Source organism: Lactuca virosa, chromosome 7 (genome assembly GCF_052849685.1).
Source record: "Lactuca virosa cultivar CGN04683 chromosome 7, Lactuca_virosa_CGN04683_v6, whole genome shotgun sequence".
Classification (NCBI taxonomy): domain Eukaryota; kingdom Viridiplantae; phylum Streptophyta; class Magnoliopsida; order Asterales; family Asteraceae; genus Lactuca; species Lactuca virosa.
The window spans coordinates 129,077,669-129,094,691 of record NC_136432.1 but is presented as its reverse complement, the minus strand read 5'-3'; positions in this window follow the sequence as shown (position 1 = coordinate 129,094,691).

Sequence of the window (17,023 nt, the reverse complement as noted above, 5' to 3'; positions counted from 1 at the left end):
TCATCTTTGCTATCCAGCGCGATAGACCAACAGCTCCTTCCGTTTCGTAGAAGGATTGGGGTTTATAGCCCATGAACTTCTTGTATGAGCAAGTTATGGAGTTGTTTTGGTTAATGAGTGGAGTGCCGCCACTATTTCTACTGTTCCCAGTATTTTCATTCTGGGCTGCCTCGTATACAGCTGAGGCTGTAGCAATCCCTTGGGCAAGTAAAGTCTGCATTAGAGTGGGATCGATTTGAAATGGTGGGTTTGAGGCATTGATAACTGGTGGGGTTTTGACTGGAGTTGCTCCAGAGTTTGGAGTTTCTCCCAAAGTTTGGGTTACCGGTGGTGCAGCTCCTGGAGTTACTCGAGGAATTGGTGGTGGACGAACTCGCAGAGTTTTTCGTGGAGGCATCGTAATATGTTTAGAAAGACACGTTAGGTTGTTTTACACTATGTATTCTTAAACAAGTAGGTATGAGTTTTGTATTAGTATAATTTATTCTAGAAATCTTACAGATTTCTAAATTATAGAGATCAATTAATTCCTGAAATCATACATATTTCCAAATGATAGAGAAGGAATTGAAATCTTTCTGATTTCAAATAATAGAGAGAGAATTGAAATCCTTGTCATCTTTGGAAGATAGGGGAGAGAGAAGTTTGGAGACCACTGAATGATCTATTGGAAACTTATGGGTTTCTCTACTAGGAAGGTAGTAGAGCTATTGAATCTGCGGATTTAAGCGAACTAGGAAAATATGAACACCATCCCATATTTTTAAGTATTTTTTTAAATGTATACGTTGTTTTGGGGTTGATATAAGGTTTCTAAGGTACCATGTATCTGCAAAGGATCTTGAGAACATGCTTCAATCTCTAAAACTCTCAACCATTGTAGTCTGCCAAAATCCTTGCTCAAGGTTGGTTGTGCACCAACCCGACCATATACAACATAGGCGTGCGTTCCAGGTTTATTTATGGTATGGATTATGTACGGTACCAACCTTAGTTGTGGCGTCTGACCTAAAGGGTTGAGTTGGTAGTTTTAGTTGATCGGATGTTTAGAATTTTATTAAGTGTCCTCATCGTGGGTCAGAGTATATATAAAACTCTTATATATTATTGTTGGTAAGGCTTGTAATATTATCAATTTTTGTTTTGTACTCCAAGACTACCAAGTATAGACGAGGGCCAGACAGGAAGCATCGGAGGTCAGGATCATTTTAGTAATTAAGTTATTCTGAATCCAACAACCCAAGCGACCTTTCAAACAAGTTACCCCGTGCCGTAAGTAGCCAAGAAGTAGTGTAGTTAATAATAATACTTTTATTAGGAGCTTGTTTCTATAGTTGTATTCCTCTTTCGAGGATATGAGTTCTCCATAGTCAATTTAGCTCTGATACCAATTTATCACACCCCCGACCGAGGCGGCGGAACACGCCGGGTTTTGCAACTAAGTTCATGGGTCATAGGAAATTGGATATATAGCACAAGTACAACAATAAACAAAACAACATTTGTATTCCATCTTGATGTTTGAATACATGGTTCTTACGGATAATAATAGTACATGAATTGCCTTAATAGGGAGGAAGATGTAACAAAATAAAACTAGATAATTAGGTCGCTTGAAATCCATGACTAACCTTCTATTTGATAGCTTGTTTAATGATATCCTGAGAATACATGTAGTTTTGAGGGCCAACACATGGTTGGTGAGAGTTACAGGGTTGTAGAAACTAAGAATCAAGTATTAATCAAAATCAGAGTTAAACGAATGCAGATTGAACAAACGATGTAAATAAGATCTGGTTTCTGCTCATTTATGCTTTCAACTTTTACAGAGAAAAATAGACAGGTTCTGTAAAGGACTATTTTCTAACTCGAGTGTGTTCGAAAATGTACTTCTAGTGTGTTCGAAAATGTACTTTTTGTAAATGATCCAGTGTTTTCTGTTTTCCCTTTGATGTTAACACTCCTACGTATCGTACCGCTATGTGCGCATACATACAAATGAAAGTGTTGTGATAACTGGTGATGATACTTTATATCATGATCCTCCTCGGTACCACTACGATCGCCTGTCATATACAAGTTATGCATATTTAAGGTGAATAAGACGGTCGACTGAGTAACTCTGCCTCAAATCCACAACCAAACAAGGAACAGGAATTAAGGCGGAATTAGTCACTCTAAGTCTACAACATCTTAGTTATGCACAACCCTGATGTATATGTTCAGCCATCATAGCTTCTCTAAACGGATCCTTTAGTTCTCTTGAATACTGTGACTTGTTCCTATCGGTGAGTTATTATAATTACTTTTAAGTGTTATCCCCAAGTTTTAATCTTATATAAATATAAATTAAATTTCAAAGCAACTACTAAATTGAAACGTACCGCTGCTCGATGGCGACTCCGACGTCGACTCTCCTGCGGTGATCATCAGAATTCTTCCATCCGCTCCTGAGTTCTTTGTTATCGGGCAGTCCCTCCGGTAGTGTCCAGTCTCACCACAGCCATAGCAGGCTTGGTTTTCTTCAACTCTGGGGACTTGGGAGATCGGTTGAGCCGGTGCCCTGTAGAAACGGACTGTGTGTCCTTTTCTGTGGCAGTTCAGACACTGCATTTTCCGGCATACTCCGGTGTGGTGATAGTTGCACTTCCCACACTTCGGAAGGGTTCCAGCATATCGACTGGCAGGTGCTGGAGTAGCAGGTGTTGTGGCGGTGTAAATAGTACTCATTCGTTCCTCCTGCGGGGTGTACTTTGTTGTTCGCTTCTTCTTCCTCTTGTTCCTCGACTTCTTTCCATAATCCTCTTCCCTCGATGGCTCGGGAATCGGGACTTCTACACCATGATGGACTTCATGGTCGATGAGTCGCTAGGCCAGGCGTTTGGCACTATCGAATGTGGCTGGTTTAGAAGACAACACATTTCCTTTGGTCGGGGCAGTTAGACCCCAGATGTACCTTTCTATCTTCTTGCTCTCCGGGGTAACTATCCCGGGGCATAGTGCTGCCAAGTCGCTAAACCTGTCAGTGTAGGCCACTATGTCTGAGCCAACCATCTTGAGCTTCCATAGCTCTTGTTCCAGCTTTTGTACTTCGCCCCTTGGGCAGTACTCTCTCATTATCATTTCCTTCAAGTTTTCCCAGCCCATAGAGTTTGCCACTGTTAGAGTCAATGACTTAACATGGCCATTCCACCATGTTAGGGCTCTTCCGGAGAAGGTGCAGCCAGCAAACTTGACTTTGCTCCCTTCTGGGCATGAATAGATTTCGAAGACCGAATCTGTTTTCTCGAACCATTGCATCAGAGCGATGACTCTACCATTTCCGTCGAAGGAATTGGGTTTGCATTTCATGAAGTATTTATACGAACATTCCCTTGGGTGTTCATGGGTATCTCCGTGGTTGTTTAGGCGAGCACCGCCACTAAATCCACTGATACCACTTGCGCGAATTTGGGTTAGAGCGGCTATCGTTGCTGCTGTTACCGCTGCCTGAAAAGCAGCTACGTTGAACTGTGGCGGGGGTAGTGGCGGTTGAGTTGGAGTTATCGGAATAATGCGTCTGTTCGATTTACGAGGAGACATCTTTGCTAAAAGAATACAAAGATGAGATGGAATAAGTCTATAGCAGTGGACACAAGCCGAAAGCTGAAAAGACAAGGTTATCCCAGTTCTGAGTGTATCGGGTCCTGTCTTCCATAGGATTCTAGAAGCAATTCATAAAGGAGTCTATACCTAATAAACTCTATGAATTTGAAATGGTTATCCTCGATTGAATATCTGTTACCTGAATAACTGTTACCAGCTGCATGTAAGAAAATAATCCTAACACATAATGTGAGCAGTGTTTCCACTCGCTCATTAAGTTAAACAAGATTATTATTTATTAGTGTGACATGTAAGACCTTTTGGTTTCTTCGGTTGATCCCTCTTTGAAAGCTCCTCATGAACTTGCTCTCGTTTCCTCCTGACTCTTCTGTTGTCTATTATGAGGAAGTGGTTGCATCTATCTGGGCTTGTCGTGCGAGAATGGAAGTGACTAAAGAATCTATGAGATTTAAGGTAACTTTATGGGGTGATCCTTACAGAGTCCTCCTATAATTGCACTATGTATACAAGTTGTATATAACTTAAGATTAAATAGACCTTCGAATAAGTGATCCTACTCCAAAACCACAACCAAACAAGGAAAAGGTAGTGGAGCGTAGATCACAAATTCTAAGTCTATAAAATCTCAATTATATATAACCTTGGGAGTATACATTGTAAAATTGTAGACCTATCCGCAAGGGTCTTTTATGTTATCATGTAAGTTGTTTATATATAGAGCCTAAAATACTCCTATAGTATTTTAATGTAATCCTCTTGGTATGTTTCAAACTTGTTATCGCGTTATAGTATCATAGAATACTCCTATAGTATTCTAACTCTTATGTACTTGATCTAGTATTCTCTTCACTGGTGTTTAGGTAAGTTTTAAGACTGTTGCAGCACCACATCACTCCCAAACACATGTCGGTCACATCTCAAATGAATATAGTTGATCAGGCTATATTGATCCTAGCTATGATTACATAACTATTCAGGTTTGACGACAGTGTTCAACCTTTAAATACTTTAGTTCTGTTCTTCTTGTGATACTTGGTCTAGTATGTACATGTATAAGCAAGTAGGTATATTTTTATAACTTATCGTTATACTCTTAAAATATACCATTATCCAGAGCACTTAAGCCCCATTGTATTTATAGTTGTATATCTTTTATCGGTTGATATACTTATTTCACTATAAACAATGCTCTGATACCAATCTGTCACACCCCAAAACCGGAACGGCGGAAACGTTTTGGGGTGGAGGACGTCATGTTTAGTATCACAAGACATTCATTATAGTAAGCAAAGTAATGAACAACCATTTCATTAGAAATGAAGTGTTTACAAAGTGTGTGTTCACAAAACATAGAATACATAAGCAAATAACAAACAAGACTTGAAGCTATACTGCTCCATCTTCTGAATCCCAGTGCGAGTACCTGTCTACTAGGCTCCTGAGAATACAAGTTATTTGAAAGAGTTGATCAGCAATTAAGCTGGTGAGTTGATAAGATTTTAGTCATGTAAGTAAGTTGTAAAATGTTGTGGTAAACTACTGTTAAAAATGTAGTAAGTTGTAAGTTTTGTTTAGAAAAGTTCGCATGTTCCTCTTAGAAAATCCTATATTTTCTACTTTGATGAAAGGTACATAAAAATGATTCTACAATCCTTTCTATGAGTACTAAATGGATACAAGTGATATAAAACTCAGAGTAAACAAACAATCGACTGTGCGCATCTGCCCTAACTCACAACCAAATAAGGAACAGGGAGTAGGGCGGATAGCACATATCCTATTGTTTGTTAGATCATTGTTATATATAACTCTGGTATGTTCACTTGTTACTCATGGAGTTAATTGTAATGGTTTCTTTATATTTAATGAAAAGATTCTTCTAAGAAAACCTTAATTCTTATAATAAAATGGTGACCACAGTGATTACTTCTATAATCACTTAGTTTATACTGGCTATATATGATCTAATATCGATTAGATAGTTAATTGGGTGAATCTGCCCTAAGCCCACAACCAAACAAGGAACAGGAAGTAAGGCGGAAAGCACACATCCAACTACCTATTGGGTATCAATGATATATAACCATGCTGCATAAACTAAAGTATTATAGAGTTAATCACCTAAGGTCCTTGAAGTTTATCCTGGTTTAATAAAATGGATTAACCCCTTTACTAGTAAGTTTCTAGTTTTGTATACCCCAAGTTATGATTTGGAAAGTATGTTCTGTACTAGAAAATTATGCATTGACTCTGTGTCCTATGACTTGACCCATACCTGGTACCCTTATGATGACTCAATCTATACTGGACATATATATCTAGAATCGAATAGATAATAGACTGGGTGAATCTGCTCCAAGCCCACAACGAAACAAGAACAGTAAATGAAGCGGAGAGCACACATCCTATTACCTGTCGGATCCTATTGATATATATGTATCCTTTGATGTATACATTAAGGAATCATAAGATTAGCATTATGGCCCTTTCTACTAAACGTAGCCTTCTACCAAGGCATCAAATGCTATGTATTTTTGTTTCTTGTATTAATGTGTATTTTCCCGCGTGAGACTCTCATTAACTAAATATAGTTTATACAATAATGAGGTATATGAGAAGATCACAAAGTAAATGTAATAGGGAAAATAATATTTTACCTCAGCAGTGACACTGCTGGCTATAAAGAAATAAAATACAGACTCCAGGTAGTATTAAATGGATGATACACCTCGGGGAGTCTTAAGTAGTAAAGTACAGACTCCAGGTAGTATTAAATGGACAATACACCTCGGGGAGTCGTAAGTAGCCTTTAATACCAAATTGGTTAATTAGAGGTTTAAATGTAAACTCGTATGTAACCATGCTGATCGACGACTGAATAAAAGATGACCCTCCGGTGTCATATGTAGTGAGGTGACATTTGTCACCCCTTGGCCTTATCAGCTGGGACTGTAGCCAGCAGTCAGGGTGTGGGAGTGTCTGTCCCGTATAGATCTATACACAAGATGCCCGCTCGCCCTCCAGGAGACTCTGGTTACAATATGATACAACACTGTATCGTTGTATCCTTAAATAGTATGTCACATTAATTTATCGTATAACAGTGTTTGTATAGCAAGTTATAGTGTAGTAATGTTCTCTCTGTACTAGTGTATAGTATACTCTCTTGTATAGTGTGTAGTGTGAAATGTTTCTCAAAATAGTGTGTTCTGACTCATGTATGAACTGACTCTTTGTATGCTTCATTGTACTAGAAGTAATGAATAGTGTCTTCCTAAACTATACCTATTATAGTTTACTAGTGTTTTACTTGAACTGTTATTGAAAAAACTCTTTTATCTACTAAGTTATGCTTGTACTTTAAAAATGGAGTTTTGTAAAACTATAAAGTAACATAACTTTAAAAGAGTTTTTGAAATGTTTTTATCAGTTATAAAATACATAAGCAATCTTTTGAAAGATGTTTATAGAAAACATTTACACAATTGACATTGTGTTCAACTTGTATTCCCCCCCCCTCCCGTAAAAGCATTTAAAACAGTTAAAAGATTCATTACGGGGTATGAACTCACCTGATGTGGGTGATTCAACGAATACGCGTGTAAGGATGATAAGTTCCACGAATGAAGTCCCGAGACACAACAAGTCCTAAATGACATATAATCACATATTTTGGCATGAATACAGTGCTTGGAAGCAACCAAATGCAAGGAAACACCTCACGGGACTAGGAAACACTTTGACCAAGTGTTGGAATCACATGTGATTCATCTAAAGGGTGTTTAAGGCCATGGTTTGGTGTTTACGGCCAAGGGAGTTTACGGCCGTAAACTCATGGTCAAAGTTGCATATGAGGGTGTTTGAAGGCTAGGGAAGCTTGAGGGAATTTTACTCTACACAGTGGTGAGAAAGACCAACTCAATGGAGAGTGTTGAGGTGTTTACGGCCAAGGGAGTTTACTCTTGGCCGTAAACTCTCTAAATGATCACATTTAGGGTCTTAAAGATAGGGAGTCTCAAGGGTTCAAGTGTTCTAAGGTTTAGCAAGAGCCTAGATGTGTTTAAGGTCCAATACTTGACCTTAATTGGAGTTTACGGCCAAGGGTGTTTACTCTTGGGCCGTAAACTCTCTAAATGATGAGTTTGGTGATGATTCAAGGTCTTACAAAGCACAAGGGAGTGTTCTAGCCTCAAGTCCAAGCCTTAGGAAGAGTTTAAGGCTCAAATGGCATACTTATAGGGGTTTACGGCCATGGGTGATGGCTTGGCCATAAACTCCTTTTGGTCTTGTGTTTTTGATGTTTTCAAGGCTCTAAGGATGAACCTTAACTAGATATCAAGTGTAGGGAAGAGTACTTACGATATGGAGGCTTGAAATGGTCGTTTTTGGCCAAGAACACTAGTGTGTGTTCTTGGTGAAACTTGAAGATCTAGCAAATGGAATGATTTCATGGATGAAATCAAAGAGTGTAACTAGGAGATGAAGTGTATCAACAAATCAAGGAAAGAACACTTACGTTTTTTGATGATCTAAGACGATGAACTCGATGATACTTGAGAGAAAACTGGAAGTTCTTGAGTTTGGAAGTGAAAGAATGGCTAGAAATGATCAAGGGCCATATATATGGACTTGAGTTTACGGCCACATGAGTTTATGGTCGTAAACTCATTGGCTTTGTGGTCGTGAACTCCTTATGATGAGGTTAAGGCCCTAATGTTTGCACAGTGTCTCTAGCAGGTACATTCTAACACTTATTCCTTAAGTGTACTAGGCTTAAAACTCCTTAGAATGACCTTTAACCAGGCTAGAATTCATTACCAATGAGTCTGACACTCAATTGAGTTGACTGACTGAGCTTTTAAAGCAAATTTTTTATTTCGGGTTGTCACAATATACCATACCAAATGGCTTCAAACATATTTCTCCGTCAGGATACTTCTTCAACTCAGGTTGAGTTAAAGGAAGTTCCATTGGCACTTTTACAGTCTATCCCTTTGTTGTAGCTAACTCAACATCAGTAAGAGCTAAGCACTCATAATAGTTGTCAATGAAAATCTTGATGTGAGCCAACCCAAGTCGAAAAACTTCAGGATCAGTTTCTCGAAGATATGAAGCATATTTATCCTTTAGCAACAATGAAACTTGTATTAGATCATACAAGTTCATTAAAGGAAAATCAGCTACCGAAAAATCACACACTTGCCCATTCTCCCTAGAAACAATAAAGCAAAGATTCTGCATCATATTTTCGAACAACACATCTCGCTTTATGCTGATCACCTTCTTAATCTTCACCAGTGACCAAATCTCCTCTGGAAGCTTTCCAAGAACAGCATGAAATGTGATCTTCATGTAAGTGTACTCATCATCATTATCAAAATTTTCAGCTATTTTGTACTGATCTATAATGAACATCATCTCATTGATGGGAAAATCCAATTGACTCATATCGGTGTTGAGAACAACATAGCTTTTCTTTGGCTTCTTTTCGAAAGCATACATATGGTTATATGCAACTTTCGACTCTATTGTTTCATAATTGTAATGCTTTGAAGGATCACCCTTGTTCATCCCAGGTGGATCATTTGCACGAAGACGCATAATGCTTTGTACAATTCGGAGCTTTTCAACCTCAGCCTCCGCTTCAGCCTTCTTTTCTTCCTTTGATTTTTCGACCATAACAGCTTTGCCTTTGTCTTTTACAGATGAATTATCAACCTGTTCCTTAGGCTTCGAACTGTTGCCACCTTCCCCAATCATAATTCCTTTGGAAATTGGTCTTGAAATTGGTTTCGTTGATATTGGCATTGTTGTCACAACAGTTGAAATAATTGGCTCAGCAGTTGACATGGTTGGTATTGTTATTGGAATCTTCGAAGAAAACATCTTTCCAACAACTTCACCACTATCCTTCGTACCACCAACCACCTTTTCTCCCCCTTGCACCCCTGTGAAAACAGGTGGGGCATTCGTCGGAAAAAGGCTAGAAATGTGAGAAAGAGGAGCAAGTTGTTTGTGTAGAATAGCTTCAAAATGAACGAACTTTTGAGACAAAAAGTCTGGAGTAATTAATGGAGATAAAACTGATTTAACAGTTAAATCTTTGAGCTCCTTCAGCAGATTAAGCACTTCCACAAAGCTTTGATTTTCCGTTGTCGATAATTGAGTAAGTTGAGGACTCAAATCTTCGTACAACTTGACATATTTGGTAACAGCATCACAAATAATGTCAACTTTCTGATTAATCGAAGCATAATCTCGTTGCACAATCGAGATTTCCTTTTGCATATCCTGGCGAAGCTCTTGAATTTGCAAATTCACATCTTCCCTCACCTTCTTGACATCTTTAACGAATAACACATGTCGTTCTTTTACCAAATCCTTGAATTCTTGCACCTCCCTTCTAAACATCGAATTGAGAGAATTCACCCTTAATTCATCATTCTGATCATTGTGATCAATCTTCTCCAAGAGTCGAATCTCTGAATCTCGGATCTTTCCAGAGACTTTACTCACCACCTTTGCTTCGAAAGTTTGCAGCAGACTATCAACTTCCATATTAGAAACAGACGAATTACTCCCCAAATCTGCTTGAGATTGAAGAATGGAATTCAATTTCTGGTTGAGAATCTTGAATTGTTTCATTGTCATCAACATATGATCAGGGAAGTGATCTTCTTCATCATCAAACTGTAAGTCGTCAAATGCACCTCCAAAACCTTCATTGTCAGTATCAGTTTCACCAACAGGCGAATCAATTTTGGGTGAATCAGTGGATTGAGATGGGAAAAGAGTAGTAAAGGGTTGATGAAGAATGTTTTCAAATGTTGGGGAACTGGTAATATTCGGAATAATACAAGGAGGTAAGGATACGAAAGTATTAGAGATTGAAGATCCAAGAATACCTTTAGAAGTAGCCTCAACTTATTTGTTCAACCCTCCTTCACCCATGTTGACATTTACATCCGTATCAGATACGTGTGTAGGGATGTCTAAAGTTCGAACCTCCTCAGTATTTGATTCAGTTAACGAAACTTCGGGTGGGATGACAATATTCTGCTCAGGAGTAGATACAGATTGAGAAACAATTGGTTCTGGTGTGTCAGGAACTACTTCTTCTTCGGAAGACTCCTCTTGGATAACCAACTTGCGTTGTTGTTTCTTCTTCTTTGAAATGTGTTTGGCCACATCTTCAGCTCTACGTTTCTTGGACAGAGGCGAAACTGGAGCTGGAACCTCTCGAAAAATGACTCCTTGATGAGAGAGTTGTGGTTTACGAACATTAGAAGGAGAAGATTTGAACACACCATCCGAAGATTTTCGTGAACCCCTAGTCCGTTTCTTCAATCGTCGAAAAACACCAGATTTTGAAGGAATTTTCTCTGCCACTACTGTATCATTAACAGGCTCCACTGGTTTGATGACAACAGTCGAAACATTCACTTCAGCCATCTCAGGCTTCTTTGAAGACTTCATGAATTCGTGCACAATATTCTTAGGAGACTTCTTTGATTCATGCACTGGGTTTTCTGGTGTAGCCTTTGCATCCTTTTTAGAACGTTTAGACTTCTTGGAAGGACCAGCTTCTTCTTTCGACAATAATTTTCCAGTCTCAACATCTGGATTGATAGTTTTGAAATATTCAACCAACACCGAATTCGTTGGCTCAACCCTCTTTAGCATTGCATCAGGAATCCGAGCAATGTTTGTGAATACTTCCATATCATCCGAAACTTCCTTTGGGAAGTGATACTTCAAAAACTCAGCCTTTTCTTCTTCAGCAGGAACAGCAATTCCTTCTTTTTCATAGAAGTAACCAAGTAATAAGCTCCAATACCTAGCACACGAAATGCCTTGAACCACATTCGTGTTTTCGACACTCTTTTGGAATTCCTTCCATAGTTGTGTTGAATAATCAACTGAGATATCATAGTACAATCATGCCACCATCGCATAAACCTCCATGCGACCTTTGTCTAAGCCAACACTTCGACCTGTTAAGCATCGCAGAAAAATTCCAAACAAGAAATTCCACACAGTTGGCAATGCTGACTTCTTGAAATCACTAATCTTCGTGAGTGGGGGTTGATGACCCATCTCATTAAACATATGAATAACTTGTGCATAAGTGAGATCAGTAACAAGTTGTGAATTGGGAATATCCAGAATCTGACAAAAGAGTTTCTGGGACAAACGAATTTTCTTGTCATTCACTAGTTGAAAGGTAATGATATCCATTGCTTTACTATACGTAGCAGTGGATCTTACCTGAAAAATCCATGAGAGAGGAACTGCGAATGAATTGAACATCGCCTTTGACAGAACAGAACTCTTCAATGCGACAATTAGCATCTTCAATTCTTCTGGATACAGAGACACATCCCCTTCCACTTGATAATTGGTGCTTTGAATCTTCATGATCGGTTGAGAAGTAATGTCTTCAGTTGTTCGAGAAGTAGAATCAACGCCAGGCATGATTAGGGTTTAGAAGCTTTGAAGAACAGAGAGAATTTGGGTATTTGATTTCTTTTGTTGTGCGTAAAAAGACAAAGAACCCATAAATGCCCTTTTTATATGTAACCCTTAATTTGAATTGAACGCAGGATAAGCATTGATTGAGATCTGACGTAGCACCTTAAAAGTCGCACCAGTCTGCCAATAAAGTTGTCATGCGTCAAAAAGTAATTGTCACATCACCTTGAAACCAGGAAACGTATCCTCACACAGTCTGTTCGTGTCACCTCAAGGAATAGTAACCGTCATCAACCTTCGGATGGAGGGTAAGCTCTTTCGTCTTTGGGTTTAGAGACGAAGTCATTTGCTAGACTGTCGAAATCATCAGCCTGAGTTGGTAGTACTCAGAACCTCAAGGATTTCGTGTGTGCTGTGTGCCAAAGAAAAGATAAGAAACAAATTAACGAAAATTTGGATCTTGTGATGTCACAAATTTCGACACAAAAGCAGAGAAGCCCCGGGAAAAGGTTACTTCATTAATTATCAAGAGAGATAATCAACTGCTTGTATATTTTCCCGTGAATTACAATCGAATACTTGTAGAGAAGTATCGAAGGGCTTCTTTTGTTAGGCTTATTGGTTGGTTTTAAAATTTCGTTACAAATCATCCTAAACATAAGGTGAGTAATTGTAACAGAAATTACTTGTTTGACCAGTGTAGTCAGTGACAAGTATGCTTTGAAATATGTTGATAGTAACTTTGAAAGCACAAGAAACTCATACAGAAATCATATTCATAAAAAAAATTATTCTGAATCCTGTTGGGTAACAAACATCATAGGTTTCGATAGTTTGATCAAGATCACACATAAGAAGAGAATATGATTTTGAGTTTCGAAAAATGGTACTGAAACAAATGTTTCGTCAAATCTGGAACAAAGTTCCCCGTCAATTCTGTATTAAGATATGAAGTTGGGTTTCACTTTCATCACGACCTCATGATGTCAGATCACTAACACAGAATTTTGATATATCTAAACCTTGATGGGTTGAATCAAAGATCTCTTGGATATATGTCTTCGTGTATGCAAGTGTAAGAAATTTTGTGATGAAAAAGAGTGGTTATGAAGAACGAATTGTACCTCTGTTATTTTCGGACAAAACAGATAACTCTTAACTCATGTGAGAAGAGTAAGGTAGCTCAATCGACTAATGTGAATATAAGCCTGACTTGGGAAGAAATTTTCGTATGAAAAAGTTCATTAAGGCTTTCGGAAACAAACATTGATTCTGCAGAGGCTTGGGTCAACATGCTGCAGCATGCTTCTAGGGATAACCTAACTAGTACATAATTAACGAAAGTTTACCTTCCCTTGAAACCAAGGATGACCCTTGAAAACAAATGTTCGTGTTATCTGCACAATGAAAAAGAAACAAAGAGAATAACAAAAATCTTTTTGATATTTTTGATTTTTCAAAAAAAAATATTTTTGAGTTTTTGTGAATTTTTCGAAAAATGAAACAATTAACAAAAGAAAATCTTTTTAGTATTTTTGATTTTTCGAAAAGATAATAACAAAACAAAATAAAATCTTTTTGTAGTTTTTGATTTTTCGAAAAGGAAACTAAGATACAATCGTACAAAAAAAATTTGTACAAACAAACGAAAATTAGACAAACTAGCGAAAATTAAACAACCGTACAGAAATTTGATAAACAACCGAAAATTTTGTACCACACAACCATCATGCAAATTGTCGAATTCGAAGCGTGTCGAAGCGTTGACTATGAACAGTAACCTCTGAATGACGTCTGATAGCCTCTGAATCGACACATTTCTATGACACACCTTTGTTATTCATTCGAAATCCGTCCTGGAACTGAATTCGCTTCAATCATTCCCAACCCTTTCAAAATTCGAACAAATGATTTTTCATCCAAGGCTTTTGTAAAAATATCAGCAAGCTGATTAGTTGTTTTTACAAAATGAACTTCAATGTTTCCATCTTCCACATGATCTTTGATAAAATGATAACGAAGAGCTATGTGTTTTGTTTTTGAATGTTGTACTGGATTATGAAAAATGTGTATTGCACTTTGAGAATCACAGTACAATGGAATCTTTTTCATATTCACAGCATAATCTCTCAACTGACTTTGAATCCATATAATCTGAGATGTACAAGCAGCAGCTGCTACATATTCAGCTTCAGCAGTAGAGATCGAAACACATGTTTGCTTCTTTGACTGCCAACTAACTAACTTTCCATCCAAAAATTGATAACCACCACTAGTACTTTTTCGATCCAATGTACACCCTCCTAGATCTGCATCTGAAAATGCCTGAATGAAAAATCCTGTTTTCGAAGGATACCACAATCCTAACGAAATTGTTCCCATGAGATAACGAAATATATTCTTCACTGTTGTTAAATGTGGTTCTCGAGGATTTGCTTGATACCTATCACAATTACATACAGAAAACATGGTATCAGGTCTACTTGCAGTAAGATAAAGCAATGAACCTATCATGCTCCTGTATAAAGTAAGATCAACCGCAGGCGTTTCTAACGAAGGTGTTAGCCTTGTGCCAACAGCCATTGGTACTCTAAACTTTGTGCTATTTGTCATTCCAAACTTTTCGAGCAAATTCCTTGTGTATTTCTCTTGATTGATGAATATGCCTTCTCTGTTTTGACATATATTTAAGCCAAGAAAATTATTGATTTTTCCCATCATGCTCATTTCGAATTGACTTTTCATCAAGTTTTCGAATTTTCTAGACAAAGCAGGGTCAGTAGAGCCAAAAATAATATCGTCAACATAAATTTGAACAAGCATCAGATGACACCCAACTTTCTTTCGAAATAATGTGGGGTCAACTGATCCTTGTTTAAATTTCGATTGTTTTAAGAAACTGGTAAGAGTTGCATACCATGCTCTTGGTACTTGTTTTAACCCATATACAGCTTTATCTAATATATATACATGATCAGGATGCATTTCATTTACGAAACCTGGAGGTTGTTCTATGTAAACTGTTTCTTCAAGTTCTCCATTGAGAAAGGCACATTTCACATCCATTTGATAGACATCAAAATCCTTATGAGCTGCATAAGCTAAGAATATTCGAACAGCCTCGCGTCTTGCAACACGGGCAAAGGTTTCTTCATAATCAATTCCTTCTTGTTGCGAATATCCTTTTACAACTAAACGTGCTTTGTTTCGTACAATATTTCCATCTTTATCGGTTTTGTTTTTGAAAATCCATTTTAACCCAACAATCGAAACATTTTCAGGTTTAGGAATTAATCTCCAAACCTTGTTTCTTTCAAATTCAGCCAGTTCTGATTGCATTGCAACAACCCGATCTGAGTGTTCCATTTCCATCTTAACTGTCTTTGGTTCAATTTTAGATATGAAAATATTAAACATGCAAAATTCTTGATGAGTATTTAATACCTCATTCTTCGCACGAATTTGAGCTCGTGTTAATACTCCATCTTGAGGATTTCCAATAACCTGATCAATTGGATGAGTCTTTGTCCATTTGTCTAATGGTGGATAAGCCGGATCAAATTCCAAAGGTGCATCTTCGTACAGCTCTTCATTTTCAGATCCTACAACAGAAACATTATCATTCAGATCATGAAAATCATCATTTTGATTAAAATTTATTGTTTCATTTTCCTCCTCAACACTATTATTATTTTGATGCTCCCCCTCAACTAGATGCTCCCCCTCAACAACATCATCCATTCTCCCATTCTCCCCCTCAAAAGAATGCTCCCCCTCAACCAGAGTATTCGAATCCAAGTGCTCTCCTTCGACTGGATTATCAAGCATATTTTCGCCAAGTCCAAGAGAATTCGTTGTTGAATTAACATCTACTATGTTTGGAGGAATTTCCAAGTCATCATTATGCTTCGAAGATTCAGAGTGATGATTATCATTCGCATGAACTTCAGCATCCACAGCCCTGTCAGAAATACCAAAAATTAAATCATAATCAAAATCAGATGAATTGGATTCTTCAGTTTCATCAGATGATTCATTAATAGTTGGTTTTTGTGCAAATTGCTTTTCAACTTGTTTGACATAATAATCATCAAAAGTAAGATTGAAAGTTTCTTCGATTTTTCGTGTTCGCTTATTTAACACTCTGTATGCAACCGAATTGTGTGAATAGCCCAAAAATATGTCTTCGTCAACTTTAGCTTGAAATTTTGAAAGGTTATCTTTAAGATTCATGATAAAACACCTGCAGCCAAAAACATGAAGGAATTTGACATTAGGTTTCCGATTATTGATAATTTCATACGGAGTGATATTGAATCGACGTTGAATGAAAGATCGATTTTGAGTAAAACAAGCTGTGGAAACTGCTTCAGCGCATAGATATTGAGGAAGATTCGCATATGTCAACATAGTTCTTGCTGCTTCACAAAGTGAATGATTTCGTCTTTCAACCACACAATTTTGCTGCGGTGTATAAGGTGAAGAGAAATTATGCGAAATTCCTTTTTCTGTTAAGTACGAATCCAGCTCATTGTTCTTAAACTCAGATCCATTGTCGCTTTTGATTTTTCGAACATTTTTCTTCAGACTCATCTCAATTTTCTTAATAAACTCGATCATTGTTTGAGCAACCTCAGATTTTAACCTGAGAAAATATACCCAAGTAAATCGTGAAAAATCATCAACAATAACCAAAATGTACCGTTTATTGTTGAGTGTTTCAACAGTCGATGGTCCACAAAGGTCAATGTGTAGTAGTTCCAACTGTTCTACAATTTTCGAATCTATCACAATTGGATGACCTTTCCTGTGCTGTTTCCCTTGTTCACAAGCTGCACACAATGTATCATTATCAAATTTTAGTACATGTAAACCACGAACAGGATCATCTACAACCAATTTATTTCAGTTTCGAAAATTTAAATGCGACAATCGTTGATGCCAT